This window comes from Giraffa tippelskirchi, chromosome 11, assembly GCF_054371585.1.
Source record: "Giraffa tippelskirchi isolate mGirTip1 chromosome 11, T2T-mGirTip1v1.2.pri, whole genome shotgun sequence".
NCBI lineage: Eukaryota > Metazoa > Chordata > Mammalia > Artiodactyla > Giraffidae > Giraffa > Giraffa tippelskirchi.
The window spans coordinates 110,440,028-110,452,448 of NC_137285.1; the positions used below are offsets into that span (position 1 = coordinate 110,440,028).

A 12,421-nucleotide genomic window follows, 5' to 3' on the forward strand; every position below is an offset into this window, starting at 1 on the left:
ATTCTCCTCTGCATCACCTGAGCTCTCAGGACAGGCGACCCGGCAGGCTAGGTCTTCCGGACCGTTGTGCAGCCCGAGATGCCGCGACCAGGGTGCAACAGCAGAGGGACAGAGGGTCTGGTGGCTGCCGCCAGCGGTAAAAGATTTGCTAATCTCGTTTCAATGACGCCCACAATTTATGAGTGGAGAGACCTGGAAAAGAAAGCCTTATGTCGTGCTGTGTCCTTCTCTAGGGTGCATGCTGGCTGACCCGATTGGGAGAGGTCCCTGCCGGTGGGTAAGAGAGACACAGACAGCAAAAGGATAAACGTGCGAGAGTCACATAATCTTACCTCCGGGATGAAAAGACACGGTTCCTAGAACTGAGATTTCCAAGTCAGTGTGCATCCCAGCTGTTTCTCCCGTAGGCTCTTTCCTGTCTAATACAGGCTTATGAGTAACTTGGATAAGGCTTGAGCTGCACCCCTCCTTTTTTCCTCCCTTTTTTTTCTTTCCAGACATTCCCTAAACTCAACCCAGGGCAAATCCAGAAGTCGGTACAGTACAGAGCTTCCATTCAGTCATGGGGAGAAAAATCCCTTTTACAGTTTCTCTTAGGCAGATGGAAGAAGTAGATGATTACGGGACTTGGAGGGGTGCATGGGGATGGCATGGGATGTTGGTGGCAGGGAATCGCGATTTCTTTTAGGTTCTGGTGCTGCAGGTAATGTTCCCAGATTCCAGCTGCTCTCAAGTCGAGCTTCGGTGGTGGCCGGTGAGAGTGGAGAGCGATCCTCGATCCTCGTCTAATTAGAGAGGAGAGGAGGAGGGTGGAGTGGCGGAGAAACTGACCCTGGACAGGCTCCACGGACACATTGTCTTGGTTCATGTTTGTGCCCGCTCTGTGCTGCTGCCTTTGGGAGCCTTTTCAGCAGGGTAGTACGCCCGAGGCGCTTTCTCCCCTTCTTTTCCCCCCCTTCTAAAAATGTGTTTAAAGATAAGTGAATATCCTTCTAAAACAGTTAAAATCTTTCTCTGACTTTCCATTTGAGATGTCAAAAGGATTAAATAAATGAAACTTTATTTGACCGGGGAGTTTACCCAGAGACTTAACGACATCTCGGGTCTTTGGCCTTATTCTAATTCCATGGTGGTAATTACCCTTCGTTTCTTTAAGTGCAATAGATTTATTGCCTTAGAGACTATGCACAGTTTGATTGAATTATTCATTTTTTTTCTTTGGTGTAGACTGCATCTGGGGACTCTGATGTGACGTGTAGATTTTTTTTTTCAGGAACAAAGGGAATGTGGAAATGAAAGAGAGAGGGAGAGAGAGGCTGGCAGATGTAATGAGACGCGGTGAAGGTGTACGCAGACTGGCACTCCCACTCCTCCCTTCTGCTCTCACTGCAGCCCTGGGTAACTCGCAGGCTAACACAAACAGCTTTTCTCCCGAAGCCTGCCCTCTGTCACTGTAAGTACATCAGCCTTCTCTTATCAGCATGCAGATTCCAGCCACGCACTCCCCTAGACTCGGCTTTGCACCTTAGACAGCAGGAGAACATTTAAAAATTAACTTTCCTAAGCCAGGAAAGACATCTCTGTAAAACTTATTTTTGATTTATCTTTATTTTTCTTTGAGAAAAGTTCATGCATTTTTACCACTTTTCCCCACCTCCTTTGTGGCGGTGCTGCTGCTGCTACTGTCGCTACCGCTGTGGTCTTCCCAATATGATGATGCGCAGATTCAAATGAAATTTAATGTTATTCTCTATCCATTTAAAGTCCAGGAACAATGCCTGGTCCTTTTGCAAAATGACGTCTTAAAGAATGCAGAGCATTATTCACAGTTTGCTTTTTTGCTTTTGTTGTTGAAACACGAGTTCCGACCTCTTTGAGGCAGAGTCCCAAGGGCACTGTTATTTGGGAGTTCGGATTATTTGGTTACACCAAACTTAAATGAAGTGCGATGGGCTGCTGGAGTCGTTGGTGTGTTTGTTATTCCTGTTTAAGGAAATCAATTGCTAAAAGTTTTCTCTGGGCTGTAATTAAAGTTTCCAACTTCTTCCTTTTTGGCTTTTTATACTCTTTCACTTATTCTTCGTTTCAGTAAAAGTTCTCATTCTCCGTGTTTTGGAAGACATTTATATTTGTACTATTTATACGGTACCTATAAAGCCCTTCCTCAAAGAAGTTAGAAACCTTAGGATGAAGTCATGTAGATCTGAATTGTCCTTCCGGCTGGTGTAAGGAGACTTTCAAGGCGAGAACACGAGTCTTTAACAGTCGTTTTGATTTTTGCGTGGGTGCTTTAAATATTAACTTCTCGAGCAGAATTCATTGCGCTCCCCTTCCCAAGTTCAGGGGGACCTCTCTCCAGGAACCGAGCGCGCCTTTCATTTGCCGGTTCGCGCCTCTTCTCTGGAGGTGCGAGGCCAAACTTAGCAAAGACGAGTTGTCTTTGCTGGTTGTCGTGCGCAGGGACACCCGGACAGCTCGGAGGCAGCGATAGCTGCAGGCAGGTAAGTCTGCTCCCACCGCTTGCCCCTCCTTGCCTCCCTGGTTCCCGGTGGTCGGTGCCGGGCTTCTTGCGCAGTGCGGGGCTCCGACCCCCAGGGAAAGTGAGCCCTAGTGTGACGGGATCTGGCCACAGTGCCTGGGTGTCCTCGGCTCCTTTCGGAACTTCCTGGAGCCCGCAGGCCAGTGCGGACCAGGTGGAGAGTCCGGCACTTCAACCCTCTGCAGCGCTCTTTGCCTTGCCCCTGCTCTGTACTGCAGCTCCTGTGGCTTGAAAGGAAACTCTTAGGGCTCACTCCCGCCCCCGAGGGCCACGTGTCAAGCCATGCACAGCCTGAAGTGCGGCACCGAGACCCCAAACTTTAGTTTCTTTCCTTTAGGGATTAATGTTGTGATTGGCTCGGGGTTCCCCCTTATCAATCTACTTTGGTTATCAGTTTATTAGATAAAATCTAAAGAGGATTCCGCCTTTCTTCCTCCTAAGGTACACCGCGGCCCAGTATTAGGGCCTTGGACTCCGGAGATCTTGATAATGTCGCCTTTTTTTATTTTGGCCTTCTGCCAGCAGCCTGTACCTGGTCAGCGGGGGTCTGTCTTATTCCCCAGATTTCCCAGTGCTGGGTGATTTAAAGAACTCATACGCTGGTACTTGTAAAGCCAAACTTACCACAACTTTGAGAAACCCAAGTCGAGCCCCAGCGTTTCCATCTGGGATGTTTCACCTCTCTCGGTGGCTCTACCCTGAGAATTTAGGCTTTGGGACTTAAAATTATCCCCTCTTCTCTCTGCTTTAACTCAGCAGGCATTTAGGAAGGGTCATTCGATTTTGCCCTTTATAAGCTTTCCAGCGATTTTTTGCTCCTGTAGTTGAGTTCCAGGGCCAGAGAGAGGCTTTGGAAAAGACAGCTGGGCCAGGCCACACTCATTCACAAAAACAAAATAAAACAAAGACAAAATCAAAACCCAAAAGAGATTTGACTCTTGTCTAGGATAGAAACACCAGTCTGGGTTTGCCCATTGGGCCTCTGAGGTCAAGGAGCACTTCTGGGAATTTTGGGACCAGGTGTGAAGGAGCTGGCAGGAAAGGTGCCAGGCATTCTTTTCACTGACTTCTAGGCTCTGGCCTCTCCAGGCAGATTTTTCCAGTCCTGAAGGTCTCTTTAGGTGAAAGGGACACAGATTTCTGGTTGGGGGCTGTTGTCTTCTCAGCCAACAGTCATCAAGTCATTTTAACTTTCAGCCTTCAAGCTTCCAATCCTCAAGCATCATCTTTCCTAACTGGAATAGAGAATAAGCACGGGGCTATTCCTTCTGCCCCACTAATCCCAGGTGCTCATCCTGACACTTATTTCTATCCTTTTCCTTCTCTTGTCTGGAGTTTATATGAAACCAAACATGGAGTATACTTTAAGAAGCCAATATATGACTAACAGACATCTCAGCTTGGTACATCTTCTGCATTTACTTACTTTCTCCATTTTCTTAAAAGTTAGTGGAACAAAGATGAGGCTTTCTTCTCTGGATCTTATATCACTTGATCTGTGAAGGTCTTCCTCAAGTTGGCAACTTTAGATTGCCATTAACTTTTTGATTTTTCTAGCTCTAATTCCTGACTCTTCTCTCCTGTCCATATCTTCTTTCACAAATTCCCTGTTTATGTAATGCCTCAAAGTGGCCCTCTTATATCAGTTTCTACAAAGCAAGGACCTCACTCCCACACATCTCTGTAGGTTTACACTGATTGTGTCAGAACCCCTCTCTTAGCTTTTCATCTTGATGTCATTTGGACTCTCCATTAACTTTAGTTTCTCACATCCATTTCTTTGGGCCTGGCTTAAGGCAGGCCCACATCACCTTGTGCACACTGGCTGCTTGTTAGCTCTGGGTCTGCTGTTGTCAAAGCTGGTGTTCCCATCTATTTCTTTTGTTCTGTATCTCTATTACCTGACATCATGATTATTCTCTCCTCTCCCAGTCCCCCAGGTTTTTTTGCACTGAGATAAAATTCCAGGTCTCTGCTCCATTAGGCCACCCTATACCCTTCAAATCTTTTATCTACCCTACACACCCACATCAAAGAGAATCTTTAATTTGTGTAGGTTTTTTTTTATGGGGGGGTGATTAAACATAATTTTCTCTATCTGACTTACATGTTTTTGCAAAATGCTGTCCCGGGTGACTGAAATTCTGCATCTTTTACAACTTCCCAGCCACCCATCTTGAAATTGTTTCTCCATATCTTTTCCTCTACAAAGTTGAGGTAATACACATATATCACCCACCCAATTCTGTGTAACACAAACTTAACCCTATAATAAATGTGGGACTATTTAGTTTATCATTGTAAAGGTATAATCAATTTTTTCCTTGGTAGTTTGTACATGTTTTGTTATTCATAATTTTAACCCATAAACTCCATATTCCACATGGCCTCCAGAATATGGCCACCTACATATGTTAAGAATCTCCTGTATCAATTCCTTTTTCTTTCAATTGCTCTTCCTCCATCTTTTAAAATAAAGTCCTCTTCCTCTATTTACTGAAATCCTGTTAACCTGTATGTTTCCATGATCTCTGTTTCCTGCATCTCTTTCTTCATTCTCTTTTGATTACTTCTCTTTTTCCCTTTTCTTCATCCTTATTATTCATCCTAATATTCACCTTCCTTTCCTTCTTCTTGGTCTGCTTTAGCCCCTGTTCTTTCTCTTCTCTGTATCTGCCATGACTCACTTATGTGGTCTAGTTCTATATCTCAGTACTTCCAAATATTCAGCCCATTTATCATCCTCTTCATATAACTTTTTCAAAGCACAAACTACCATTCCTGCATTTCCTCTTCCACCTTCTTTCCTCCTTTTCTCCAGTTTGCTCCTTTCTTTCTCCCCAGTTGTCTACCTTTTCCCCTCTTCAGTTTGCCTTCATCTAGACTCCTCCTTCCAACAACCCCGGCCGTAATAGCACTCCTGGGGTCCTTTACTCCTCAGCCTTTTTCTCTCCACCTAATACTTGTCACCATTCCCCTCTGACCTCAACTCTCCCTCTTCTTTGTCGCCTTCCAATTCTCTCCTACTAGTCGCTTCACTCTCTCTTCTCAGGCGCTTTCTCCAATTCCAACCTCCGCTCTCGCCGGTCTCTGGCCTCTCTCTCTCCGGCTCTCTCTCCTTTGCCTCCGCTCTCCCCTCCTTCTTCCCCCGGCCCTCCCCCTCCCTCCCAGCTTCTCTGCCTGGCTCGCTGCCTCCTTCGCCTCTTGTCTCATCTTGCCTGTGTTGTCTGGGAGGGGAGCCCTGCCTCCTCTCCCTCGCTCAGATCAATGCCCTGGCCACTCACTTTCTGATGTTGCACGACGGGAAATGCTTTGAATACTTACGACATGGCCGCTCACACTGATTGCCAAGATTGACAGCACTAACCATCGCCTTCACTTGTTTCAAGGGGGAAGCCCCTAGTCACCCCGCTCTGCGCGCACCTCCCGGCACCCCGGCGGCAAACTTCTGCGGGTCAGCGTTCCCCCACTCGGGGCGGGACACCCCCGCAGACTTGAGTTAACGGGCTTAGCCGGCCGCGGCGCTGGGGGGCTCTGCTCTCTTGCTCCCCAGGCTGAGCTAATTGACCCAGCAACGACTCCCCTTCTTTAATTTTTTTTTTTATTTGTATCTTTCCCTTTTTTCTTTAATGCCATTTACTCCCGCGGCGCAGCGCACAAGGAGCCCTCCCGTGCGGTACCATCCTGGAGCCCGCCCAGGTAACCGGGACGGAGCGAGCGATCTAGAGAGCGAGGGAGGCAGAGCGAGAGCGCGCGGCCCATTTGTGAGCTACCTGTTGGGGAGCAGGAGAGGGCAGGGGCAGGAACCCCTGGCCCGGCCGCCGGTCCCCAGCGCCTTCCGCTCTTGCCCTTCCGGGCAGCTTCAGGGTTAGTTTCACTGAGCTGGGACTGAGGGATTGGGGTCGGACAAAAACTGAGTGCGCGGAGACCCGCGAGGGCGCGGGTTGCCGGGAGCCACGGCTGCCCAGCCCGGGCGGGTTTCCGTACTTGGCTGGGGAGGGGAGGGGGGAGGAGGAGCGGGAGGAGGGCGCTCAGTGGGGTAGACGCAGAAGTGGGGGCGGGGGGGTGGTAAAGAGTAGAGGCTGAGAAAGGGGCCCGAGCGTCTGCCGCTCGCTAGTGGACGCGCGTATCCCTAGGATGCGTCCCCCTCTCGGAGAGTTGTGCCTTGTTCCGGAGGCGGTGACAGATCTGCGTGGCGGGCTTCTGGTTTTCTTGCCACCCCCCTATCCCCAAAATCCACTCGGAGAAAACACATGTTGTAGCTGTAGATAACTGTGCGTGGGACACTAAGGCAAAAAGGGCAGGAGAGAGAGACAGACAACGCAACCTTTGACAACAGAAAGCTGTTATCGCCATCCTAAGTATTCGTCCGGAAATCTTTCCGCCCTTTCGGCCCACCTTATTCCTCCTCCTCCGCCTCCCCGTATAGATACTCTAATCTATATAACTGGGAATATTATGAAAAAGAATCAGGTGGCTTAGAGAATGAATTTTTAAGTCTTCATGAAGTTTGAGGTAGGTATTTCATTGAAGTTTGCGCCAAGTGTGTGATGGAGGAAGCTCGTGTGCTTGCGTGTGTAGTGTTCTCTCTCTCTCTCTCCCCCCTGTGTGTGTGTGTGTGTGTGTGTGTGTGTAAGCATATGCGTTTGTGCTGTGTGAGGGTTCAGATGGGACCGCTGGGTGGAAAGGCCCTTTGTGCCCACAAGAGGGCAGCATCCTGAGGGCTTTGTGAGCGCTGTATCTCTCGTTATCGCTGCAGGCTTGGGTTTGAAGAAAGTTATACCGAAACTTTCAAACTGATATCATATCTTATTTTGTGATATTACAAGAGAAAGGCATAAAGAAATTAAGAAGGAAAGAATAGAAGCGAAGAAAGAAGAGAGAAAAAAAGAAAAGCAGGCAGCCAGCCTACTCCGGGAGAGTCCTAGTCACACCAAGACTAGGGGGAGGGCTGTTTTAATTGTGGGTTTGGCCGACTGACGACTGGAGTGCCTTCCTCGGCTGTCTTAGTTGTAGCCGGAGGTCATGTAAATCGACCTTAAAAGAATGCATAAGCCATAAATTAAAATAAACCCTCACCCAAGGGCTGATCCATAAGTAGACAATATCCAACCTGGACAAAACGAGCTTCCCTCACGAGCCGACCTAAACCGCATACCCCTAAAGAATAGAGACTAAATGCAAAGTAAGTTTCCCAGCGAATATTTTGTTTTCTTGAAAAGTGTTGGGGTGATTCGCCGTGTGACTGACTGCGATGTCGCAGTTTCCCGGACCGCTTCAGTATCACCGAGGCTCGGGGTGCGGGAGGTCGGGAGGACATGCCGGGTTTCTGGGCTTCCTAAACGCTACCCCCACCCCACCCCCATTTTGGTTTGGAAACTTTGTCTATTTGTGGGGTTGACGCTGGCCGAGGGCGGGCGAGAGTCTAGGATCTCCTCCGCGCTGTCTACCCGCGTGAAGTTTACCGGGAGGAGCTCAAAGAAAACCCGGGTCGCTAGAAAAGCAGCTCGCACCCTCCTCCCACCCTCACCCCAACGCCGCTCTGCTGCAACTTTCCCGGGACCCTGGGCGAGTTGCCTCCAGTTCCCTGCGCTCTCTCCCTTCTTCCCTCATCCTTCATTTTTGGACGTGACTTTGAATGATCTTTTTAGGAATAAGCAAATCGAATTCCGAGACAATCCGAAACCCAAGCGCTAATCCGTGGCCCTCTTTTCCCTTGGACGCTCTGGCGGTGGTGCCGGGCCGGCGGGGGCGCGTGTGACACGGCCGCCCAGCCTTTCCCGGAGCCGACTCGGCCTCGGAGTCCTCGCTGCAGGAGCACAGTCGTCCGCGCGTTTCTTCCCCTCCCCGCGTCCCTGAGCCCCGCCAGCGCCCTCCGTCCTTCTCGGCGCCCTGCCCGGGCCCCGCCGCCCGCTGCCCACTCCGCAGATCCGCAGAGATCCGCCGCTCAGGGGCTCGGCCCAGGCCCGGGGGCGGTGCTGCCACCCGCCCGGGGCCCAGCCCGAGCCTGACCGCTCCCAGAGGGAGCTGCTTTCTTCTCCTTAAAGGGCCGGGCAGGAAAGGAACAGGCTTGTGCAAAGGTTGCCGGGGTTGCTCGGGCGCCCAGAGCGGGGCTGAAGAGGACAGATTAGCTTCGTTTCCTGGGCTATTTCCCGGGCGCTCCGCGCAGTTTTAAGATGAAAAGAGAATCAGTGTGTTTGGAACAGATAAAAGGTGGTTGTTGCTGGAGTGTTTTGAGGTGTTTTTTTTTTTTTTAATTTTTTTTTTAAAAAAGCTCTCAGGCTGACCAAGTTAGAAAACGTTTGTTTGTATGAACTGCCAGATATTGAATGCTGCCCCTATTTGGGGACTAAAAATAAGTCTTCGACTTTGCTGGAGGGGATGGGCTGTTAGCGAGATGGGTTGTCCTCGGCTGCTTCTATGTGTGTGACCTCTTCGGAGGGCTGAACTTGAAGTTTCGGTCTCGAGATGGCCCAAAGCCGTTGCTGCGGCAAACTGGGCTGGGCTCCGGACCTCCCGTCACACTCAATGGGGCGCTGGGATGACGTCCGTGTCCGGGGCGCTTGACCCCGGCGCGCACTCTTGCGGCTGGCTGGGCTTTTAGCTCTGGCCGGGCTGCCCAGCCAACAACCCAGTGGAGTCGGGATGTGATAGTGCCCCCTCTCCCTGCCTCCCTAGGGTCTCCTCCCTTCTGCTCTGTGTAGTCACATGCCCAGGTTTCTGCCGGGGTCCCGAGGAGAACAGACACAGCCCCGCCCAGTCTATTTCTAGGAGGTGAGTTTGGTGAATAAAAAGGTCAAGTGGTCGGGTCCGAGAGCTGATCAATGGCGAGGGGGACAGGATGGACACCTGGCAAGGACCGCCCCGCCTGTCCCCCCTTCCCCCTCCCCCGGTCCGCCCAGCTCAAGACTGGCCTCCGCAGGCCACATTCTTGCGCTAAGTGAGAAAATCTGTGGGAAAAGCAATCCCGAACCGGCCAAGAGCCGGCGAAGCTGATCCTGCGATGGCATTTTGTTTTGAACAGTTGCTGAGGTTGACGTTTCCTCATAAGGTAAGGTGTCACTGGACAGTCGGCTGCCCAAATGCCACATGTATAATTAGCCTGCGCACTCAGCACCTCGTCCCGGAGGCCCATAGGCACGGGCTTGGCGGAGCTGGTCCACTCAGCACCATTCCAGGCTACAGGATTCCGGTGGGAGGGCCGAACCAACCAGGACAGCCTTCGGGAGGCCCTGGCACTAGGGAAGACTGTGACAGTGTAGTCTTGTCTTTCTTTCTCTCTTTTTCCACTTCTCTTCTTGTTTCTTCTCTAGTTTTCGGTTGAGGGCAGACTACTGGTTAGATGGGCAAACCCGCCACAAGCGGCAGGGTGCGTGCTGAACGAGGAAAGGGGATGCAGAGTAAATCTGGCACTACACCTACTCTACACACTCCGCCCATGGGGGAGGGCTGCTCGTGCCCTTCAGTCTGCACCATCCCAGTAGGACTAGCGCAGACTTGGCGTTGTATCCTGGCTTGGGTAGGGGCTTCAGTTTCTAGTTGGATTGTTCACCTGTTCTGTGCTTCCTCCCGCACCCACCCCAGAGGTCTCAGCAAATTGCTGTATGCGCTCTGATGGCAGTTTCTGTTTCCCCCCTCCAGGCCTAGCCACTTGGGGCTGCTAGTGTTCACTGTGTGGGCGAACCCGTAAATATCTGCTCTCTCCCTGTCTCACTCTTGTTCAGCCTGGGGTTTTTAGGAGCAGTGTCCTGTTCTGTTTGTACTCAGATTGGTGCTTGAGCTTCCTGCCTAGCTTTCTAGAACCCAGCTTCAGGTCAACTTTAGTCTGCACTCTCTGGAAGAGACCAGATGTCTGCAGTCATGAACATGAGCTTCCCCTATCACCCCGTGCAATAACCATGGAATTCAACACTCAGCATTAGACACTTTCATCACTCTCCCTTCTTCCCTTGTTTCTAAACCACTCAGATATTCCGGATACCTACTAGGAGATTCTCTTTACTTGAAAACAAACAAGTAAACATCTTAAACTTTCCACAAATTCAGTGGGATAGAGTTAGCTTGTCTATGGCAGCAAGGGTGCACTTTTCTTCTAGATGGTGGGGACATGGCTTATTTAGTTGCATTTGCTTTTGATTGAATCAATGAAATACTTTATTTTATTACAGCAGGGAAAAAGTTATGACTGATTTTTTTTTTTACTGTACCAGACCATAAATATATTATCTATGTATATTTGAGTGTATCTTCCTGAATACACATATGTAAGTGCATGGGCAGTAGGCCAAATGGCATGTAAATTTTTTTCTCCTGCATTTTTGAAAACCTCATAAATCAAGAGAGATTGTCCCTTTATAAAACAAGAACAACAAACACTAACCAAAAAAAAAAATCCTTTAGACTCTGAAAGCAAGTAAGTGTGCACTACACATATTAGATCTAGCTTATGACCAAGGGCAGTAAGTGACCAGGATCTAGACAAGTGCTAGGTCATTAATTCCTCTGGCAAACTAGTCTCTTCTGTTGCTTTTCTTGTATCACTGCCACCTCCTTTTTCCTTGGTTCTCCCACCATATTCTTTTTATAGTGGCAAAACTAAATATTGTTTATTGTATTTATTGTTGTTCTTAATTTTTATTTTGAAAGTAAGAAGGAACTTTCTCTTGGTATATATGTATTCTTGCAAATGCAAAATAAATTGCAAATTTATTATTACAGAGCATGATACAAGCTCCTGTAATAGTATACTGTGTAAGCACAGTGACCAATATTATACTACAAAGAAAGGTAGATGTAAAAAAATTAATAAAGCACTATCAATATCTATATCTTAAGTTGATTCTGTAATAGATTCAGTAACTGCATATCTAGAAGAAATGACATTCATATTGTCTACTGGACATTTTTTCATTAGCAGTAGAAAGATATTTTTCTTAGTAAGGGAAAAGCACATATTTAAATTGTTAACTTATTTAGCAAATCTTTCTCTTATAAGGCTTTAACAATATATTGCTTTAAATACATAAATGATAAATTTTGATGGCATTATTGAGATTTTATGCTGTTTCTATTTGACTTCTTTTAGGAATTATTGGTTTATTGGTAACTGATGAAATTTTTACACATATCTATCTTATATTGAAGAAACTAGTGACATTTTAAAAATCCTCTTTCAATTAGTATACTAGATACTGGAATAAATTAATTTTACTTTTACAGTTTAATGTACATTGGCTTTAACCCTTACTTTTAATATTTTCTATACTTTTCTGTATTGTTAGGTTATAAATCTCTAAGTTTGAAAGAATTCTCTTGTTAGTGAGATAATTGATATATACCTTTTCACTATTTACAAACAGCATTGTGTAAAAGTATAGTAGAGTACAACTAAAATTTTGGTTGTTCTAAGAGCTGTTTGTTTAAATATAGTTTAGGGGTGCATATATATCAATTTATGTTTTTGAAGTCAAGTGAAACATTCCATCAAGCTAATGTGCCTGAGAGTACCATATCAGGCACAGACAGGTACTAGAAATGATAAAACACAGATAACATTCAGCAAGATGATTTGCAGATGGGATGTATTATCTGCTGTCATGAGGTTAGATGGGTCATATTACTGTTTTTTAAAAAAGTTAATCTAGGTTATTTCAGAATTATCAAGGTATATGAGATGTGATGAGAACAGATTTTATTATAAAAACCTGCTAAAAGAATGAACAAATAGTTTTGCTTTTAAGAGCAGAAAATGGACTCTCTTTGCATTTGGATTACTTCTTGTTTAAGAAATATAACTCTCCCCTATTATTTTTTCTCCTAACAATGAAAATAATATATTGAACATTTTGTGTCTTTATCCTGTCCCCACATTTTCTACTGACT

The 12,421-nt window shown here is 47.4% G+C and overlaps 1 protein-coding gene across 9 annotated transcripts in view; it reads left to right on the forward strand.

The window, feature by feature from the left end:
* The first annotated feature begins 5,593 nt into the window (after positions 1–5,593).
* The window catches only part of SOX6 (SRY-box transcription factor 6), a 671,664-nt gene continuing 664,836 nt past the window's right edge, over positions 5,594–12,421 (forward strand). For 8 of the 9 annotated variants that reach the window (XM_081541528.1, XM_081541535.1, XM_081541546.1 and 5 more), the window contains exon 1: positions 7,492–7,724. The gene's annotated coding sequence lies outside the window, so the exon portion shown is untranslated. Of the gene's footprint in view, positions 6,239–7,491; positions 7,725–12,421 lie in introns of those variants that run through there. The other variant, XM_081541518.1, reaches the window with a different exon arrangement.